The following is a 21,586-nucleotide window of genomic DNA, read 5'->3' as shown; positions in this document are numbered from 1 at the left end:
CTCACCATTTGAAGAGTCAGTGCCTTTACCCTCCTGTTCTCACAGTCTGCAAATAGTGCGGAGTTTGAACGGGATGAGGGGGAACAAATGAGAGAATAGCTGTAGGTGTTTGGACGGGCACATGTCACTCTAAATTCCGATCAGGAAGAATAATTAAACAAAGGCTCAGCCTCCTGCCCCAGAACTAGAATACGGTCTGAAACAATCTGGCGGTTTTGCAGCCAGCTCACAAAAACGCGAGTTGAAAAATGGAGCTCAGGGGCACTGCAATTCACAAACCTGCAGAGTTATAAAGGACAACTATCGTCGAAAAATATATTCAGGTAAGGCAAAGAAGAGGATTTGAAATCAAGGCAGAATTGCAGGAAACAGCTTTCAAGAGGTAGATTGGAGGCTCCTTTAAAGAACATAAAAAGCGGCAGGACTTCGACAGTGATGCAGTTGGCCAAAAAGGGCGTATGCATTTTTTCCTGAATATATTCAGGAAAAAATGCATACGAACTTTCTGGCCAAACAAGCAAGCGGGCAATGCAAATCCGCACTACAGCAAAGTCTCACTTCCCACAGGTCCAAAGGGCCATCTGAAAACAGTGTAAAAACCAGAGAAGCAGGACAAGACATAGAGAACAGGCAGCCTTGTTACCCTGATGGGCGGGATGTTAGTTGCCAACAGCCACTCTAGAGAAGTGTATGGTGTTTCCTGAAACATCTATAAAACAGAGAAACAGAGCATAGGGCACTTACACTCATGCACATATATCTTGGGAAAACTTAAAAGCAACAAGACACAGCCACCCCAAAGTTTAGGGCTGCTCTGTTTGCAAAAACCTTGACTTCAGTACACCTTAATATCCCAGAAAAGAGAAAAATGGATAAAGACGTTGTGGTACTTATGTACAATGGAATATCACTCAGCCATGAAATCAATGTCATAAGGCCAGTAGCAGCATAATGAGTGGATTTAGGTCCGATGATTCCAAGTGAAATAATTCACACAGAAAAAGAAACTTATCATAAGATATCACTTATGGAGGGAATGTAAACATCTCTACACATGAACTGAATTACAAAACAGAACAGAGTCTCACATTCAGAAAGCACACTTATGCCTGTTTAAGTGGAAAGGTGAGGTGCGCTGATGCATAACACAAGAGTTTGAAATTAGCACAGATACCGTTCCATAAAACAAATATTTAATAGATAAGACCTACTCCTTGTTCAATGAACTGGACTCAACACGCCCTACTCACCACAGAAAAAGATATATGACTAGTAAGAATCTTAAAACCTATATATTGATATCTGTCTGTAAGTGAATCATGGGTGTGTAAAGCTGCATAAACACAGCAGTGAAATCAGTTAAACCGCATTATAAGAATAAATTTCAAACACAAAACAGAAAGATAGTGAAAGAGAGAGAAAGCCTTACAAAATTCGTTCAGGGGCTGTGATGCATCATGGATTGACCACATCTACACACACAGCTGGATGAGACATAAGGCTGGACACTCTTGGGGCTGAGAGGACTGGTGAGGTTGGGTGAGCAAATACAGACCCTTTAAAGAAATACTGCGTGCTAGCCATTCCATGGGTCCCAACTCTCCAGGTTCAAGGGAAAATTCCTACAACTACAACATGCATGGAAACCCAGAGGATGGTACACCGTGTGATCGGGAAAGGTTTCTACAACGCACCTCATTTTTCATCTCCTGGTGCTCGGGTTTGCCATTCCAACCACTTTACTAAAAATCTGCCCACGTGGAGAGTCAGCGCCTTTAACCTCCTGTTTCACACAGTCTGCAATTAGTGTGCTGGATGAACGGGAAGAGGGGGAACCAATGACAGACCAGCTGTAGGTGTTTCGACCGGTACATGTCAGTCTAAGTTCCCATCAGGAAGAATAATTAAACAAAGGTTCAACCTTCCCTCCGGAACCAGCATAGGGCCTGAAGCAATCCTGCGGTTTTGCAGCCATCTTCCAAAAAGGCGATTTGAAAAATGGAGCTCAGGGGCACTGCAATTCACAAACCTGCAGGGTTATAAATGATAACTATCATCCAAAAATATATTGAGGTAAGGCAACGAAGAGGATTTGAAAGCAAAGCAGAATTGCAGGAAACAGTTTTCAAGAGGTAGATTGGACTGTCCTTTAAATCACATGAAAAGCGGCAGAATGTCAACAATGATGCAGTTGGCCTAAAAGGGCGTATGCGTTTTTTCCTGAATATATTCAGGAAAAAAGGCATATGCCCCCTTTTTGGCCAACCAAACAAGCGGGCACTGCACATCAGCACAAAAACTAAGTCTCACTTTGCATGGTTCAAAAGGCCATCCTGAAAAAATGTAAAAACCAGAAATGCAGGACAGGCCATGGAGAAAAGGGAGCCTTGTTACACTGATGGGTGGTATGTAAATTGCCAAGGGCCACTCTGGCATAGTGTATGGTGTTTCCTAAAACATCTAAAGAAACAGAGCTACAGGGCATAGGGCACTTCCACTCATGGGTGTATATCTTTAGAAAATCAAAAATCGACAGGACTTAGGCACCCCAAAGTTTAGAGCTGCTTTGTTTATAAGAACCTTGACTTCGGTACACCTTATATATCCCAGGAAAGAGAAAAATGGATAAAGAGTTTGTGGTACTTATGTAAAATGGAATACCCCTCAGCCACGAAGCCATAAGGCTAGTAGCAGCATAATGAGTGGATTAAGTACGATGAATCTAACTGAAATAAGTCACACAGAAAAAGAAACATCATAAGATATCACTACTACACGGAATGTAAACGTGGCTACACAGGAACTGAATTACAAAACAGAACACAGTCACACATTTAGAAAACACACTTATGTCAGCTTAAGGGGAAAGGTGAGGTGGGGTGATGCATAAAACCAGAGTTTGAAATTAGCACAGATATCAGTCCATAAACCAAATATGTAATAGTGAAGACTATTGCTCTATGAACTGGACTGAACACACCCTATTCACCGCCGAGGAATATATCTGACTATTAAAAATCTTAAAAAGTATTTATTGATATCTCTCTGTACGTGAATCAAGTGGGTGTAACGCGGCATAAACACAGCAGTGGAAATCAGCTAAATTCCATCATAAAAATAAATATATTCAGGAAAAACGCATACGCTCTTTTTGGCCATGCAAACAAGCGCCAAATGCAAATCAGCACTACAAAGAAGTCTCACTTCACGTTCGTCAAAAGTGCCATCCTGGAAAAGTTTAAAACCAGAAATGCAGCACAGGCCATGGAGAAAAGGGAGCCTTATTAAGTTGATGGGGAGGATGTAAATAGCCAAGGCCATTGTGGAGAAGTGTATGTTGTTTCCAAAACATCTAAAATGCAGAACTACAGAGCATACAGCACTTCCACTCTTGGGCGTATATCTTGGGAAAACCAAAAATCGACAGGACACAGGCACTGCTACATTTAGTGTTACTCTGTTTAGAAATGACTTGGGTACAACTTACATGTCCTTGGAAGTAAAAAATTGATAAAGAAGATGTGGTACTTATGTACAATGGGATATTACTGAGCAATTAAATCAGTGAAATAAGGCCAGTTGCGGCAACTCGTGGAGTCTGAGGTAGGATCATTCTATGTGACATAAGTCAGACATAAAAAGAGACTTATCATAAGGTATCACTTACAGATGGTATCTAAAAATGGCTACACATGAGCTCAATTACAAAACAGAAACAGTCACACATTTAGGAAACACACTTCTGGCTGCTAAAGGAGAATGGTGGGGTGATGCATAAACGAGGAGGTTGGAATTAGCATAGATACAGTTCCATAAACAAAATAGGTAATCGACAGGACCTACTGTATATCTCAAAGAGTTGGACTCAGCACAATGTTGTCACAGGAAAAGGATATATAAGACTGGTAAGAATCTGTAAAAGAATTTATTGATGTCTCTCTTTAAGTGAATCAAGTGGATAGATGTAGAGCAGGAAGAAACAGAGTACTGAAAATCAGCTATACCCCATTATAAAATTAAATAACAAGAACAACAAGAAAAAGACTGAGATAGAAATTCTTACAAAATTTGTTCAAGGGCTGTGATGCAACCTGGACTGAACACATCTAGACACACAGCTGGATGGGACGTAAGGCTCTACACTCGTGGGTCTCAGAGGCTTGGTGAGGATGGGACAGCAAATGCAGCACTTTTAGAGTAATACTGCCTGTTCCCCATTCCATGGGTCCCATATCTCCAGGTGCAGGGGACCCTTCCTACAGCTAAAACATGAATGGGACATCCAGAGGATGGTACACCATCTGTTCGGGAAGAATTTGGGAAAGTCACCTCATCTCCACATCTTCTGGTATTCGGGGTCCCCAGCTCCTTTCCTTAGAGTCTCCCCACTTTGGGAAGGCAGCACACTCAACAGCCAGTTTTGCACAGCTTGGAATTTTCCATGTGAAGAATGGGAATGGGGGGATGGAATGAGACACAAGCCCTAGATGTTTGGACTGGCATATGCCACTCTAGTTTCCTAATCTGGAAGAAGAATTTCCCTATCCTTCAGGTGCCCCAGTAACCAGAATGGGTCTGTAGAAATCCTGCCCCTTTGTGGCTGCTTCCCTAAACTACAAGTTGAAAACTGGTGCTCAGGGGCACTGCAATTCACAAACATGCAGGGTTGTAACTGACACCTCTAATGGAGTCATTTCTTGAGCCAAGTATTCGTAAAGGCCTTGTAAGCAAGGCAGAATTGCAGGAAACGGATTTCAAGAGGTAGTTTGCACTCACCATTAAAGCACATGCAAAGCTGCTGAACATCGCCAATGATGCAGTTTGCCAAAGAGGCCGTATGCGTTATTCCTTAATATATTCAGGAAAAACCCTTACTCCATTTTTGGCCAACAAAACAGGCGGGCAATGTAAATTAGTACTACAACGAGGTGTCACTTCGCACCAGTCAGAATGGCCAAGCTCACAAAGTGTAAAACCTGAAATGCAGGACAGGGCGTCGAGAAAAGGGAACCCTGACAAGCTGATGGTGGGAATGTAAATTGCTAACAGCCACTCTGGAGAAGTGGGTGGTGATTCCTTAAAAGTCTCAAAAACAGAGCTTCAGAGCATATGGCCCTTCCACTCCTGGGCCTGAATCTTGGAAAAAACGTAAATTGACAGGACCCAGGCACTCCAAAATTTATGCAGCCCTGTTTACAAGAGCCTCTACTTGGAAGCTACGTAAACGTCCTTGGAAGGAAGACTGGATGAAGAAATTATGGTAGATTGTACAATGGAATATTACTCAGCCATGAAATGAATGGAATAAGGCCATTTGCAGCCACTCGGAAGGACCTAGATACATTCATACTGTGTCATAAATCAGACAATGATAAATATCATATGATATTACTTATCAGTGGAATCTAACAATTGATACAAAGGTACTATCTTACAACACAGAAACAGAGTCCCAGACTTAGAACACAAACCTATGGTTACCAAACTGGAAAGGTGTGTTGGAGGCATAAATCATGAGGTTGGAGTTGGTATATACATATTTACAGAGATAAATATGTATACATATTTACAGAGATTACAGAGTAATCAACATGGACCTGCTGTAGAGCACTTGGAGCTCTTCTCAACACCCTTTAGTAACCTCAATGGGAAAATAATTCCGGAAAGAATATATAGTCATCTCTGTATAAATGAATCATGTTGGTGTATATCAAAAACGAACACAACATGGTAAATCAACTATACTCCATTATAAATTTAAAATTGAATTATAGAAAAGAAAAATGACCACTAAATTTGTTTAGTCTCAGTTAACATGCTAGTGTCACATCCCTGGACACAGACCCAATTTGGTACCAAGGCTGGACTGTTGTGGGCCTGAGGACCTCGGGAGGATATGCCAGCTAATTCGACCCCATGAACATGTAGTACCTGGTCCCCTCTGCATGGGATCACAATCTCCAGATCTAAGTGTGTCCTCATACTACTAAATCAACCCTCTGACACCCAAAGGATGGTGAACTCTCTGGGCTGGATGACATTTTGAAAATCACCTGTTCTCAACATATCCTGGTGTTTGGGTTCCGACCTCCCGACTCCTTCGTTAGGGTCATCCCACTCAACAAGACAGCACTCTCAACAGGTGATTTTGCAGGGGTTTATACTTGTTCGGGGGATGAAGGGTAAGGGGGAAGAATGAATGGGACAGAAGCCCTTACATGTTTGGTCAGGCACATTCCACTCTAATTTAAAACCAAGGAACAGGACTTTCCCTACATCTAAGGTTGTGTCAGTAACCAGAGAGGGACAGTAGAAATCCTGCCGCCTTCTGTTTTTCCCATAACAACAATTCTAAAACTGGACCTTATAGGCATTTCATATTCACAATGTCTAGGGAGCTGTAAATGACAACAGCCCTCAAAAAATGTCTTGGGGTAGGTAATCGAAATAGACTTCAAAACAAGGCAACCTTTCAATAACCCTTTTTCAAGGGGTAAATTTTACTCACACTGTTCAAAAAAAAAAAGCACATGTGAAGATGCTCACCATTGCTTTATGTTAGACAAATGCAAATCAGATGTACAAAGAAGTATCACCTGGAACCACTCAGAATAGCCATCCTCACAATGTCTAGAAACAAGAAATGCTTCAGAGGGTGTGGAAAAAAGAGAAACCTACTACTTATTTTTTTTTTTAATCTGCGTTAGGTCTTCGTTGCTGCATGCAGCTTTTCTATAGTTGCAGCAAGCGGGGTTTACTCATCGTTGTGGTACGCAGCCTTCTGTGTGCAGTGGCTTCTTTTGTTGTGGAGCACAGGCTCTAGGCACACAGGCTTCAGTAGTTGTGGAACGTGAGCTCAGTAGTTGTGGCTTGTGGGCTTTAGGGTGCAGACTCAGTAGTTGTGGCACACAGGCTTAGTTGCTCTGCAGCATGTGGGATCTTCCTGGGACAGGGCTCGAACCTGTGTCCCCTGCACTGGCAGGCGGATTCCTAACCACTGCACCACCAATACTACGTTACTGGGGGCAATGCCAATTGGTAACAGCCACTATGGGGCACAAAATGGAGGTTACCAGATTAAGGGGAGGTGTGAGGGATAAACTGGAAATTGGGATTGACATATACACACCACTATATATAAAAGAGATAACAAATAAGGGCCTACTGTATAGCACAGGGAACTCAACTCAGTACTCTGTAATGCCCTGTATGGGAAAGGAATCCAAAAAGGATTGGATATATGTATAACTGCTTCACTCTGCTGTGCAGCAGAAAGTAACACAACATCATAAATCAACTATACTCCAAAAAAATTGAAATTGAAATGAAGTGAAATGGAATAAAATAAAATAAAATAGAGCTACCAGATGATCCAGCAAGTTCACTCCTGTGTGCATATCTGGAGGAAAGCATAAATCGAAAAGACACATCTTCCCCAATGTTCACTGCAACACTCTTTAAAATAGCGAAGACATGGAAGCAACCAAAATGTCCATCAACATATGAATATAGGTAAAGAATATGTGATACATATATATAATGGAATACGACTCAGCCATAAAATAGAAGAAAATAATGCCAGTTGCAGTAACATGGATGGACCTAGAGATGACTGTACTAAGTGAAGTAAGTCAGACACAGTAAGACAAATATTGTATGATATCACTTCTAGGTGGAACTTAAAAATTGATACAAATGAACTAACTTACAAAACAGAGGCAGACTCACAGACTTGGAAAACAAACTTATGGTTACCAAAGGGGAAAGGTGGGGGGCAGGGATAAATCAGGAACTTGGGGGAAACATACGAATACTACTATATATAACATAGATAAGCAACAAGGACCTACTGTATAGCACAGGGAACTCTACTCAATATTCTGGGAATACCTTTATCAGAAAAGAATCTGAAAAAGAATGAATATATGCATATGTGTAACTGAACCACTTGCTGTGCAGTTCAAATGAACACAACACTGTAAATCAACTATACTCCAAGAAAATTTAAATTACAAAATAAAGAAAATCGCCTATATTTCAGAAGAAAAAAAGAATTCCCATATATTTTTATGGCTTGATAGCTTACTTTTTTAGTGCTCAATATTATCCTATTCCCAGAATATATTAATACTATATCATTTCATTCACCTATAGGAGGACACCTTAGTTTCATTCACATTTTGCCAATATTGAATTAGGTGCTATAAATATCCATATGCAGGTTTTCGTCTGGAAGTATGTTTTAAACTACTTCCAGTAAATATCCATGAGAACACTTGCCGGATTGTACAGTAAGGGAATGTTCAGTATTATAGCAAGTGTCAATCAGACTACCAAAGTAGCTGTATTATTTTTCATTTCCACCAATAACAAATGACATTTGTATTGTTCCACATCCCCTACAGAATTTGTTCTTGTCATTGTTCACATTTTAGCCATTCTAATGGCTAAAATCGTATGCAATTGTATTGTTAATTTGCTTTTTCATGGCAGCATGTAATCTGAATTATTCTTCTGTATACTTATATGCATAGTGTCTATTTTCTTTGGTGAGGTGTCTAAGTATATTTGCCCACATTTTATTTAGGCTGCTTTCATTTTTTTCTACCCAATCTGTATTTGTTTTATTTATTTTCATGCCTTATTGCATTAGCAAGGACTTGGAGTAAAATATGGAAAAGGAGTGATGAAAGGGGACATCCTTGCTTTTACCTGAACTTAGTGGAAAAGCTTCATGTTTTTGACCATTAATCATGATGTAAGATAAAAGCTTCCTGTAGATCTTTGTTAACAACTTGAGAACGCTGCAGTTCCTTTCTTTAACTGAGAGTTTTTATGAAGAATGGGTGTTACATTTTTTCAAAGGTCTTCTGAATCTATTGATATGCTAATGATTGTCTTTAGGGTGTTGATATGATGGATATAATTATTTGATTTTAGAATGTTGAACCAGCCTTGCATACCTGGGATTATTCCCTCTCATTCATGATATAAAATTCTCTCAAAATATTGTTGGATTCGATTTGTTAATATTTTGTTGAGGATTTTCACACTGATGTTCCTGAGAGATATTGGTCAGATTTCTTTACTATTCATATGTTCCTCTAAGTTTGGATGTTGTGGATTTAGTGTCAGACATTCATTTGGGGGAGATTCTCAGTCATTTTAAAAAAAATATTTTCTGTTCTTTGTTATCTTTATTTTCCTCCTGCTATACCCATTATGTATAGGTCACAGCATTTTCATTGTTCCACAATTATTGATTACTCTGTTCTGTTGATTTCTTTCCTGCCCTTTCTCTTTTCTTTTGAGATTTAAAGGTTTCTCTTGATATGTCTTCAAGCTCACAGATGTTTCTCCTCAGCCAGCTCTTTGACTGCTAAAACAAAATACGAGAGACTTGGTATTTTATAAACAACAGAATATTTTTGTTTTCTCATAATTGCTGAGGCTGAAAAGTTCAAGAACAAGTTACCAGGGGCGTCGCTGGTGGCGCAGTGGTTAAGAATCTGCCCACCAATAAAGCGGACGTGGGTTTGAGCCCTGGTCCTGGAATATCCCACATGCTATGGAACAACTAAGCCCGTGTACCACAAATACTGAGCCTGTACTCTAGAGACCACAGGCCACAACTACTGAACCCGTGTGTCACTACTACTGAAACCCACATGCCTAGAGCCCGTGTTCCGCAACAAAAGAAGCCACCCAATGAGAAGCCCGCACACTGCAACAAAGACCCAACACAGCCAAAAAATTAATTAATTAATTAATAAAAAGAACAAGTTGCCAGCTGACTTAGTGTCTGGTGAGGGACCAATATCTGGTTCATAATGTGGGTCTTCTCGCTCGGCAATGAAATCATGTGATGGGCATGAAATCTGTGTGCTACATTTATTAGGACACTAATCCCATGTTTGAGGTGTCTGGCCTCATGACCTACTCACCTCCCAAAAGCCCCACCTCCTAATACCATCAACATGGCAGCTGGGTTTCAAAATTTTAAAATTAGAGGTACAAAATGTTTACACCATAACAGGGACCACAGAGTTAACTGATTTTTCCTTTCATGTTAAAGGTTTGGACATTTATATTTATTATATACTCCCATAACCCTTGTTGTTTTTTTTAAGATTCTTTTCCTGTATATGCCAGTACACACCATTTAGTAGAATTCCCTGTGCTATAAAGCAGGTCCTTATCAATACTTACCTATTTTATATATACTAGTGTGTATAGGTCAGTCCCAATCTCCCAATTTATCCCTTCCCCACTTATCCCCTGGTAACCATAAGTTTGTTTTCTATATTCATGACTCTATTTCTGTTGTGTAAATTAGTTCATTTGTACCTTTTTTTCTTTTTTAGATTCCTCATATAAGCAATATCAAATGATATCTGTCTTTCTGTGTCTGACTTGCTTCAATCAGTATAACAATCTCTAGGTCCATCCATGTTGCTACAAAACCTTTAATTGTTAAGGATAACTCTCAATTTTTTCCAGTATCATCAGCAATTCTTTCTGGCAGACATGTGATAACACTTTTTAAACAGGGATATTGAGACCAAGGCTCCTGACCTGCAAACAAACAAAACATCATTTATATAGTGAAAACTTCGCACGTCAAAGGATGAAAGCACTTGGTCTAAATCCCTTTGCACCCACTGCTGACAGAAGGCAGAGGAGTTTGACTCACTCATCTTCCTTACGTGCACTTCGTCCTAATGGGGTATTCCATCTAAAACTTGTAAGAAGCGGGAATGCATCATGGAACACACCAATCTCTACTCCAGATTCTGAAGCAGCAAAAAAACAAAAACAAAAACATGATGAATCCATCCAAAGGGTTCTGTCCACATTGTTACAATAGTTTCCCTGGCACTGTGAACCCTTTACAAACCCTATCACTTGAGCCTACTTTCATTTATTTCAGCAAAAATAATGCTAATCTGCAGTCACACGCTCCATTAATATTACACTATCCCTTGTGCAAGTATGTAGGGATTCGAGGAGTTATGGGAGGCTATCATGAGAGGTTGCCTAGAGTAATTAGGACATTTCATTTAATGTTGGCTCTACTCCCTAAGATGTCTGCTGTCCTCTTCTTTTTGTAGCTACTAGCATTGAGAAACTGACCAAGATAAGGCCCTTCTCTTTTACTGCCCATGAATGCAGCTGTAATTAACCCCACAGACCTTGGTGCTTCCATAATCCCCTGAACCTACTGACCCTCCATGCATGGCATGATGTAGATAAGGATGGTGATGTGTATACTTGTATAGAGCATGCTATAAAGTTTTCGAGTCTTCCCTTCCTCATAATTCCAAAGAATAGATTTCTTTGGATTTCTGCTTAATGCTGCTGGAGTTGGTACATAAGTTGAGGGAGGTATCAGGGCACACCAAAAGAGAGGGTATCTGCACAGAAAATACACCTCTCTCAATTGATCTGCATTCACATATAGGACAATGAAGGGTCCTTTCTACCATCTTAGCCAATACTTGAGAACTAGAAAATGTCCAGATTTTTCCAGGGATTATTTTCATATTCCCCAATCAGGCATGTGAAGGAATCTTACCTATTGTGTTTAATGAAGTCATATCTCTGATGGCATCCCATCATCAACAGAACTGGAAAGAAATTTGAAGGATCTTAGATTTACCATATTTGAAATTCCAATATTTTAGCCTGACACGTTTTTGGATTTTAGAAAAAAATATTTTAAATGAGACAAAAAATCATTTTTATGACACAGAAAGACAGCAATAGTTTTATATTGTTATCTGTTCCACTTGCACACAAAAGTCTCATGGGGTTATGTAAAGCAGTCCTGCTGGGTGCTGTGCTTGGTGCAAGTATGGATTAAAGCTTAGGAATCTTAAGCTACAGTCACCTGAAACTTTTAAAGTAGGATGCAAGCAATCCTCTCCAACATTTGAGCAGAGCAAGGCACTGTCTTTATTTTATTTGTCAGGTAATTAATCTGTCTTTTGTCCCAAGGAGAGAAACAACTGGCATCTTCCATCAATGTGTTGTACAAAAATCTTTGAACACCGAGTGCAAGCAGAGGCTGATACAAGATGTGAAAAATAAAATGAGAGACCCTTGTGGCATTTTCTCCTAACTTATTGCAATCTCCCATTTAAAATGTGGGAATAATCAATCTTCTGAGGAAAAAGGCCCAAGGAAGGTTTTTGCTTCTGTGGAATAATGGTATTGCTAAAGATTTTAGGAGGTAAGACGAATTAGTGAGAATGACCATGAGAAATCAGAGAAAAGTCAGCCCCATGGATGAAGTGATGTTTACCTCTGTGAATCAATGAGAAGTAGGAGCAAATGAAAAGAAAGCTAAATACAACATTTTCTGAATAAATGTAACTTTTCGGCTGTCATAGAAAAATTAATACTCACTATGATACAACATATTTAGCTTAGAAAGTTAAATTTAAAGATTAATAATTAGATTTATTGAAGAAACAAAAACATATTTGTGGTTTCGAATAAATAATGTGTTCTGCTACAGATAAGAAGACTACATAAATAAACAGAAGACTAAATAAATAAATAATTAGGAAAATAACAAATTAGATGTTAAAAACTGACACTCATCTAAAGAAAGAGAAGGAGAGACAGAAAGAGAGAAGAACTCATAGCAAGCATATATTAAAAACTCCTAAATAAGAAGACTTCGGATGTTAAATAAAAAAGAAGTCTTCAATAAGAAGATAATGTAATAGCAAATACGGGGAAAATATACCAAAAAATATTTCAAAAAAGAGAGTACAGAATGTTAAGTAAACATATCAAAAGATGCTTGGCTTCTTAGTAGTCAATTAAATGCAAAAAAGTGACACATTTAATTATCACTTACCAACCAGAAAGTTCAAATGAAAATGACAGGTATTATCAGGTTTGACAAGAATGTGTATAATCCTTGAATCTCATTCACTGCTGCTGAGGATGAAAAATCATACAAATGAGTGAAGTAAGTCAGAAAGAGAAAGACAAATACCATATGCTAACACATACATATGGAATTTAAGAAAAAAAAACTGTCATGAAGAACCTAGGGGTAAGACAGGAATAAAGACACAGACCTACTAGAGAATGGACTTGACGATATGGGGAGGGGAAAGGGTAAGCTGTGACAAAGCGAGAGAGAGGCATGGACATATATACACTACCAAACGTAAAATAGGTAGCTAGTGGGAAGCAGCCACATAGCACAGGGAGATCACCTCGGTGCTCTGTGACCACCTAGAGGGGTGGGATAGGGAGGGTGGGAGGGAGGGAGACACAAGAGGGAAGAGATATGGGAACATATGTATATGTATAACTGATTCACTTTGTTATAAAGCAGAAACTAACACACCATTGTGAAGCAATTATACTCCAATAAAGATGTAAAAAAAAACCAAAAAGAAAAAGAAAAATCATACACATGTTTTGAAAATATTTAGAAATATCTAAAAAGATTAACACATGAAAGCTATGACTCAAAAATTTTACTACTACATGTATACTGAACAACAATTTATACACACACCACCAAAGCTCAAGTTCTAGAATTTTTATACCCGTGCTATTCTCAATAGGCACAAACTGAAAAACACTCATATTGTAATACACATTGGAATAAATTAATTAATAGTTAAATATTTACACTATGGAATCCTATGCAACAGTGGCAATGCATGATCACAACAACAGGAAACCATATAGGCATATTCACAAACAACATAAAATAAAAAGCCCAATCCAAAAGTGATTTTACTGTGCCATAACATTTATATAAACTACAAAATACAGGTAACATGATATTTTTGTTTGATACAAGAACAATATTCAACCTTAAGGGGAGTCACTAGAGTGGGACCAGGGGGCCTCTGAGTATCTGGCCATTTTCTGTGCCTTTATCTAGAAGCTATGTATAGAGTGTATTCAGATTCTGAATTTTCTGAAATTTGTCATTTCCTTACAAACCAGGCATGCTTTTAGCTGTATTTTATACATAACGAAAAGTAAAAACGATTTACTAGGGAAGGTAATTATATTAGCACTTTAATATCTATGCTTTTCAAGGTGGAACTGAAAGGTATTAAATACTTGACATTGTGATTACTTCTTAAAAGGTGAAAATTTGAGATTAATAAATAACACATACCTCTTCATATATAATCCTCAAACAGGAGGGGTAGAAAGGAGTATTATTATTTTTAATTAATACAGAATTGTTAAGATAGAAAATAATGAAAACAGACTAGGTTTAAAAAACAGCACACTGGACTTCCCTGGTGGCACAGTGGGTAAGAATTTGCCTGCCAATGCAGGGGACAGGGGTTCAATCCCTGGTCTGGGAAGATCCCACCTGCCGCAGAGCAACTAAGCCCGTGTGCCACAACTACTGAGCCTGCGCTCCAGAGCCAGCAAGCAACAACTATTGAGCCTGCATGACACAACTACTGAAGCCCATGCACCTAGAGCCCATACTCCACAACAAGAGAAACGACCGCAAGGAGAAGCCCGTGCACCACAACGATGAGTAACCCCTGCTTGAAACAACTAGAGAAACCTTGCACAGCAACGAAGACCAATGCAATGAAAATAAATAAAATTAAATCTTTTGACTTCTGAGATGACTCACTCACGTGGCTGTAGGTAAGAGGCCTCAGTTCCTTGCCACATGGATCTCTCCTTAGGACTGCTTGAGTGTCCTCATGACATGGCAGCTGGCTTACCCCAGGATGAGTGATCTAGCAGAAACCAAAGCAGAAACTTCAATGTCTTTCATAACTTTGGAAGCTGCACTCTGTCATTTCTGCAATTTCTTATTAGTTAAACAGTCAGCCCTTTTCAAGTGTGAGGAGCCACACAGGTACATGAAGACTGGGAGATAATCAGGGGATAATTAGGGCCATCTTGGAGGCTGGCTACCAAAGTGGCTGACTAGCCGAAGACTAAATTTTGTTTTCTTCACTTCTGGAGAGAAAATGGTCAGTGAATCTCATTGGTGGTCTTTCAGATGTACCAAAGCTACCTCTTGCTCTCACCCCCAGCCGTGTGGCTGACAGGGTCTTGGTACTCCGGCCGGGTGTCAGGCCTGTGCCTCTGAGTTGGGAGAGCCGAGTTCAGGACATTGGTCTACAAGAGACCTCCGGCACCTTCTAATATCAAATAGTGAAAGCCTCCCAGAGATATCCGTCTCAACGCTAAGACCCAGGTCCACTCAGAGACCAGCAAGATCCAGTGCTGGATATCCCATGCCAAACAACTAGCAAGACAGGAATGCAGGCCCACCCATTAGCAGACAGGCTGCCTAAAATCATAATAAGGCCACAGACACCCCAAAACACACCACTGGATGCAGACCTGTCAACCAAAAAGACAAGATCCAGACACACCCACCAGAACACAGGCACAAGTCCCCTCCACCTGAAAGCCTACACAACCGACTGAAATAACCTTAGCCACTGGGGGCAGACACCAAAAACAACGGGAACAAAGAATCTGCAGCCTGCAAAAAGGAGACCCCAAACACAGTCCCCAAAGCCAAATATGACAGAGGAACACACAGCAGATGAAGGAGCAAGGTAAGATCCCACCATAACAAACAAATGTAGAGGAAATAGGCAGTCTACTGGAAAAAGAATTCAGAGTAATGATAGTAAAGATGATCCCAAGTATTGGAACTGGAATGGAGAATATACAAGAAACGTTTAACAAGGACCTAGAACTAAAGAGCAAACAAACAATGATGAATAACACAATAAATGGAATTTAAAATGCTCTAGAAGGAAACAATAGCAGAATAACTGAGGCAGAAGAATGGATAAATGACCTGGAAGACAAAATAGTAGAAAAAAACAACTGCAGAGCAGAATAAAGAAAAAAGAATGAAAAGAATTGAGGACAATCTGAGACACCTCTGGGACAACATTAAACACACCAACATTCGAATATAGGGGTCCCAGAAGTAGAAGAGAAAAAGAAAGGGACTGAGAAAATATTTGAAGAGATAATAGTTGAAAACTTCCCTAATATGGTAAAGGATATCATTAATCAACTTCAGGAAGTGCAGAGAGTCCCATACAAGATACACCCAAGGAGAAACATGCCAAAACATATATTACTCAAACTATCAAAAATTAAATACAAAGAAAAAATATTAAAATCAGCAAGGGAAAAACAACAAATAACATACAAGGGAATCCCCAAAAGGTTAACGGCTGACCTTTCAGCAGAAACTCTGCAAGCCAGAAGGGACTGGCAGGACATATTTAAAGTGATGAAAGGGGAAAAGCTACAACCAAGATTACTCAACCCAGCAAGGATCTCATTCAGATTTGACAGAGAAATTAAAACCTTTACAGACAAGCAAAAGCTAAGAGAATTCAGCACCACCAAACCAGCTTTACAACAAATGCTAAAGGAACTTCTCTAGGCAAGAAACACAAGAGAAGGAAAAGACATACAATAACAAACCCAAAACTATTAAGAAAATGGTAATAAGAACATACATATCAATAATTACCTTAAATGTAAATGGATTAAATGCTCCAACCAAAAGACATAGACTGGCTGAATGGATCCAAAAACATGACCAGCAAATATGCGGTCTACAAGAGACCCACTTCAGACCTAGAGACACATACAGACTGAAAGATAGGGGATGGAATAAGATATTCCATGCACATGGAAATCAGAAGAAAGCCAGAGTAGCAATTCTCATATCAGACAAAAAAGACTTTAAAATAAAGACTATTACAGGAGACAAAGCAGGACCCAACATTATGATCAAGGGATCAATCCAAGAAGAAGATATAACAACTGTAAATATTTATGCACCCAACATAGGAGCACCTCAATACATAAGGCAAATGCTAACAGCCATAAAAGGGGAAATTGACAGTAACACAATCATAGTAGGGGACTTTAGCACCCCTCTTTCACCAATAAACAAATCATCCAAAATGAAAATAAATAAGGAAACACAAGCTTTAAATGATACATTAAACAAGATGGACTTAATTGATATTTATAGGACATTCCATCCAAAAACAACAGAATACACTTTATCTCAAGTGCTCATGGAACATTCTCCAGGATAGATCATATCCTGGGTCACAAAAAAGCCTTGGTAAATTTACGAAAATTGAAATCGTATCAAGTATCTTTTTTGACCACAATGCTATCAGACTAGATATCAATTACAGGAAAAGATCTGTAAAAAATACAAACGCATGGACGCTAAACAATACAGTACTTAATAACCAAGACATCACTGAAGAAATCAAAGAGGAAATCAAAAAATACCTAGAAAAAAATGACAATGAAAATATGAAGACCCAAAACCTATGGGATGCAGAAAAAGCAGTTCTAAGAGGGAGGTTTATAGCACTACAATCCTACCTCAAGAAACAAGAGACATCTCAAATAAACAAGTTAACCTTACACTGAAAGCAATTAGAGAAAGAAAGAAAAAAAAACAAAGTCAGCAGAGGAAAGAAATCATAAAGATCAGATCAGAAATAAATGAAAAAGAAATGAATAAAACAACAGCAAAGATCAAAAAAACTAAAAGCTTGTTCTCTAAGAAGATAAACAAAATTGACAAACCATTAGCCAGACTCATCAAGAAAAAAAGGAAGGCTCAAATCAATAGAATTACAAATAAAAAAGGAGAAGTAAACACTGACACTGCAGAAATACAAAGGATCATGAGAGATTACTGCAAGCAACAATATGCCAATAAAATGGACAACCTGGAAGAAATGGACAAATTCTTAGAAAAGCACAAGCTTCCAAGACTGAACCAGGAAGAAATAAAAACTATAAACAAACCGATCCAAAGCACTGAAATTGAGACTGTGATTAAAAATCTTCCAACAAACAAAAGCCCAGGACCAGATGGCTTCACAGGCAAATTCTATCAAACATTTAGAAAAGAGTTAACACCTATCCTTCTCAAACTCTTCCAAAATATAGCAGAGGGAGGAACTCTCCCAAACTTATTCTATGAGACCACCATCTCCCTGATACCAAAACCAGACAAAGATGTCACAAAGAAAGAAAGCTACAGGCCAATATCACTGATGAACATAGATGCAAAAATCCACAGCAAAATACTAGCAAACAGAATCCAACAGCGCATTAAAAGGATCATACACCAAGATCAAATGGGGTTTATCACAGGGATGCAAGGATTCTTCAATATATGCAAATCAATGTGATACACCATATTAAAAAACTGAAGGATAAAAAAGATATTGTCATCTCAATAGACGCAGAAAATGCTTTAGACAATATTAAACACCCATTTATGATAAAAAAAAAACCCTCCAGAGAGTAGGCATAGAGGGAACTTTCCTCAACATAATAAAGGCCATATATGACAAACCCATAGCCAACATCGTTCTCAATGGTGAAAAAGTGAAACCATTTCCACCAAGATCAGGAACAAGACAAGGTTGCCCACTCTCACCACTATGATTCAACACACTTTTGGAATTTTTAGCTACAGCAACCAGAGAAGAAAAAGAAATAAAGGGAATCCAAATCGGAAAAGAAGAAGTTAAGCTCTCACTGTTTGCAGATGACATGATATTATACATAGAGAATCCTAAAGATGCTACCAGAAACCTACTAGAGTTAATCAATGAATCTGGTAAGGTTCCAGCACACAAAATTAATGTACAGTTATCACTTTCATTCCTATACACTAAAGATGAAAAATCTGAAAGAGAAATTAAGGAAACACTCCCATTTACCACTGCAACATAAAGAATAAAATACCTAGGAATAAACCTACCTAAGGAGACAAAAGTAGTTTACTCAACAAACTATAAGACACTGATTAAAGAAATCAAAGATGACACAAACAGAGAGATATACCATGTTCTTGGATTGGAAGAATCAACCTTGTGTAAATGACTATACTACCCAAAGCAATCTACAGATTCAATGCAATCCCTATCAAACTACCAATGGCATTTTTCAGAGAAATGGACCAAAAAATTTCACAATTTGTATGGAAACACAAAAGACCCCGAACAGCCAAAGCAATCTTGAGAAGAAAAACAGAGCTGGAGGAATCAGGCTCCCTGACTTCGGACAATACTACAAAGCTACAGTACTCAAGACAGTATGGTACTGGCACAAAAACAGAAATATAGATCAATGGAACATGAGGGAAAGCCCAGAGATAAACCCATACACATATGGTCACATTATTTATGATAAAGGAGGCAAGAATATACAATGGAGAAATCACAGCCTCTTCAATAAATGGTGCTGGTAAAACTGGGCAGCTACAGGTAAAAGAATGAAATTAGAAAATTCCCTAACACCATACACAAAAATAAACTCAAAATTGATTAAAGACCTAAATGTAAGGCCAGACACTATAAAACTCTTAGAGGAAAACATAGGAAGAACACTCTATGACATCAATCACAGCAAGATCCTTTTTTTTTTTTTTTTTTGTAGTACGCGGGCCTCTCACTGTTGTGGCCTCTCCCATTGCAGTGCGCAGGCTCCGGAGGCGCAGGCTCAGCAGCCATGGCTCACGGGCCTAGCTGCTCTGTGGCATGTGGGATCTTCCCGGACCGGGGCACGAACCTGTGTCCCCTGCATCGGCAGGCGGACTCTCAACCACTGCACCACCAGGGAAGCCTGCAAGATCCTTTTTGACCCACCTCCTAGAGAAATGGAAATAAAAATAAACAAATGAGACCTAATGAGACTTAAAAGCTTTTGCACAGCAAAGGAAAACGTAAACAAGACGAAAAGGCAACCCTCAGAATGGTAGAAAATATTTGCCAACGAAGCAACTGACAAAGGATTAATCTCCAAACTTTACGAGCAGCCCATGCAGATCAATATCAAAAAACACAAACAACCCAATCCATAAATGGGCAGAAGACCTAAACAGGCATTTCTCCAAAGAAGATATACAGTTTGCCAACAAACACATGAAAGAATGCTCAATATCACTGATCATTAGAGAAATGCAAATCAAAATTACAATGAGGTATCACCGCTCACAGGTAAGAATGGCCATCATCAAAAAAAATCTACAGACAATAAATGCTGCAGAGGTGTAGAGAAAAGGGAACCCTCTTGCACCGTTGGTGGGAGTGTAAATTGATACAGCCACTATTGAGAACAGTATGGAGGTTCCTTTAAAATCTAAAAATAGAACTACCACTACCATATGACACAGCAATCCCACTACTGGGCATATACCTGGAGAAAACCATAATTCAAAAAGAGTCATGTTCCACAATGTCCATTGCAGCTCTATTTGCAATAGCCAGGACATGGAAGCAATATAAGTGTCCATCAACTGATGACTGGATAAAGAAGATGCTGCACATCTTCAATATAAAATGGAATATTACTCAGCCATAAAAAGAAATGAAATTGAGTTATTTGTGGTGAGGTGGATGGACCTAGAATCTGTCATACAGAGTGAAGTAAGTCAGAAAGAGAAAAACAAATACTGTATGCTAACACATATATATGGAATCTAAACAAAAAGAAAAAAAATGGTTTGGAAGAACCTAGGGGCAGGACAGGAATAAAGACATAGACATAGAAAATGGACGTGAGGACATGGGGAGGGAGAAGGGTAAGCTGGGATGAAGTGAGAGAGTGGCATGGACTTATATATACTACCAAATGTAAAATAGATGGCTAGTAAGAAACTGCTGCATAGCACAGGGAGATCAGTTCAGTGCTTTGTGACCACTTAGAGGGGTGGGATAGGGAGGGTGGGAGGGAGATGCAAGAGGGAGAAGATATGGGGATATATGTATATGTATAGCTTGTTCACTTTGTTATAAAGCAGAAACTAACACAGCATAGTAAAGCAATTATAGTCCAATAAGATGATATAAATAAATAAATAATTTATGCCCCCCGCAATTAAATCTTTTTTAAAAATAAATAAAAAACAGCACTCGATAACATGGTAACTCTAAACCTAGGTATTTTCAGTACTATAGTAAATGTAACTGGATTAATATCGCCTATTAAAGTGTAATTTTTTATATTATGTGCAACTAAATTTTTTTCACAATATACAGGTAAAATAAAAGAATTACGTTAGAAAGGAGAAAACATTCCATGTATTTTAAAGCAATAAAACAATAAGCATATAATATCATGCTTATAATAAGCATATAAAAAGCATATATAATATCATATAATATATAAGCATATAATACCATGCTTATAATAAGCATATAATAAGCATCTTAGATAAAATAGTCTTTAAGTTCAGAATAATTTGTCATTATTGTAATTAGTATTATTATCCCAATTTCTGAAAAATATTTCAATACATTTTCTATTTGAAAAAAATATTTTAATATTTTTTTCTTCACTCTTTTGTGGTCTAATACATGGTAAGTATTTAGGTGCTAACATAACCTAAAAATATATGTTGTTTTTTTTACAGCCGAACAAAACTGAATCAAGAAGAAATAGATAACTTGAACATACTGATCACTAAAAACAAAATAGAATCTGTAGTTAAAAAGAACTCCCTACCAACAAAAGTCCAGTATCAGATGGTTTCACAGGCAAA

The sequence above is a fragment of the Pseudorca crassidens genome, chromosome 6 (genome assembly GCF_039906515.1).
Source record: "Pseudorca crassidens isolate mPseCra1 chromosome 6, mPseCra1.hap1, whole genome shotgun sequence".
Lineage (NCBI taxonomy): Eukaryota > Metazoa > Chordata > Mammalia > Artiodactyla > Delphinidae > Pseudorca > Pseudorca crassidens.
The sequence above is the reverse complement of the archived record's forward strand: the minus strand, read 5'-3'. Positions refer to the sequence as shown.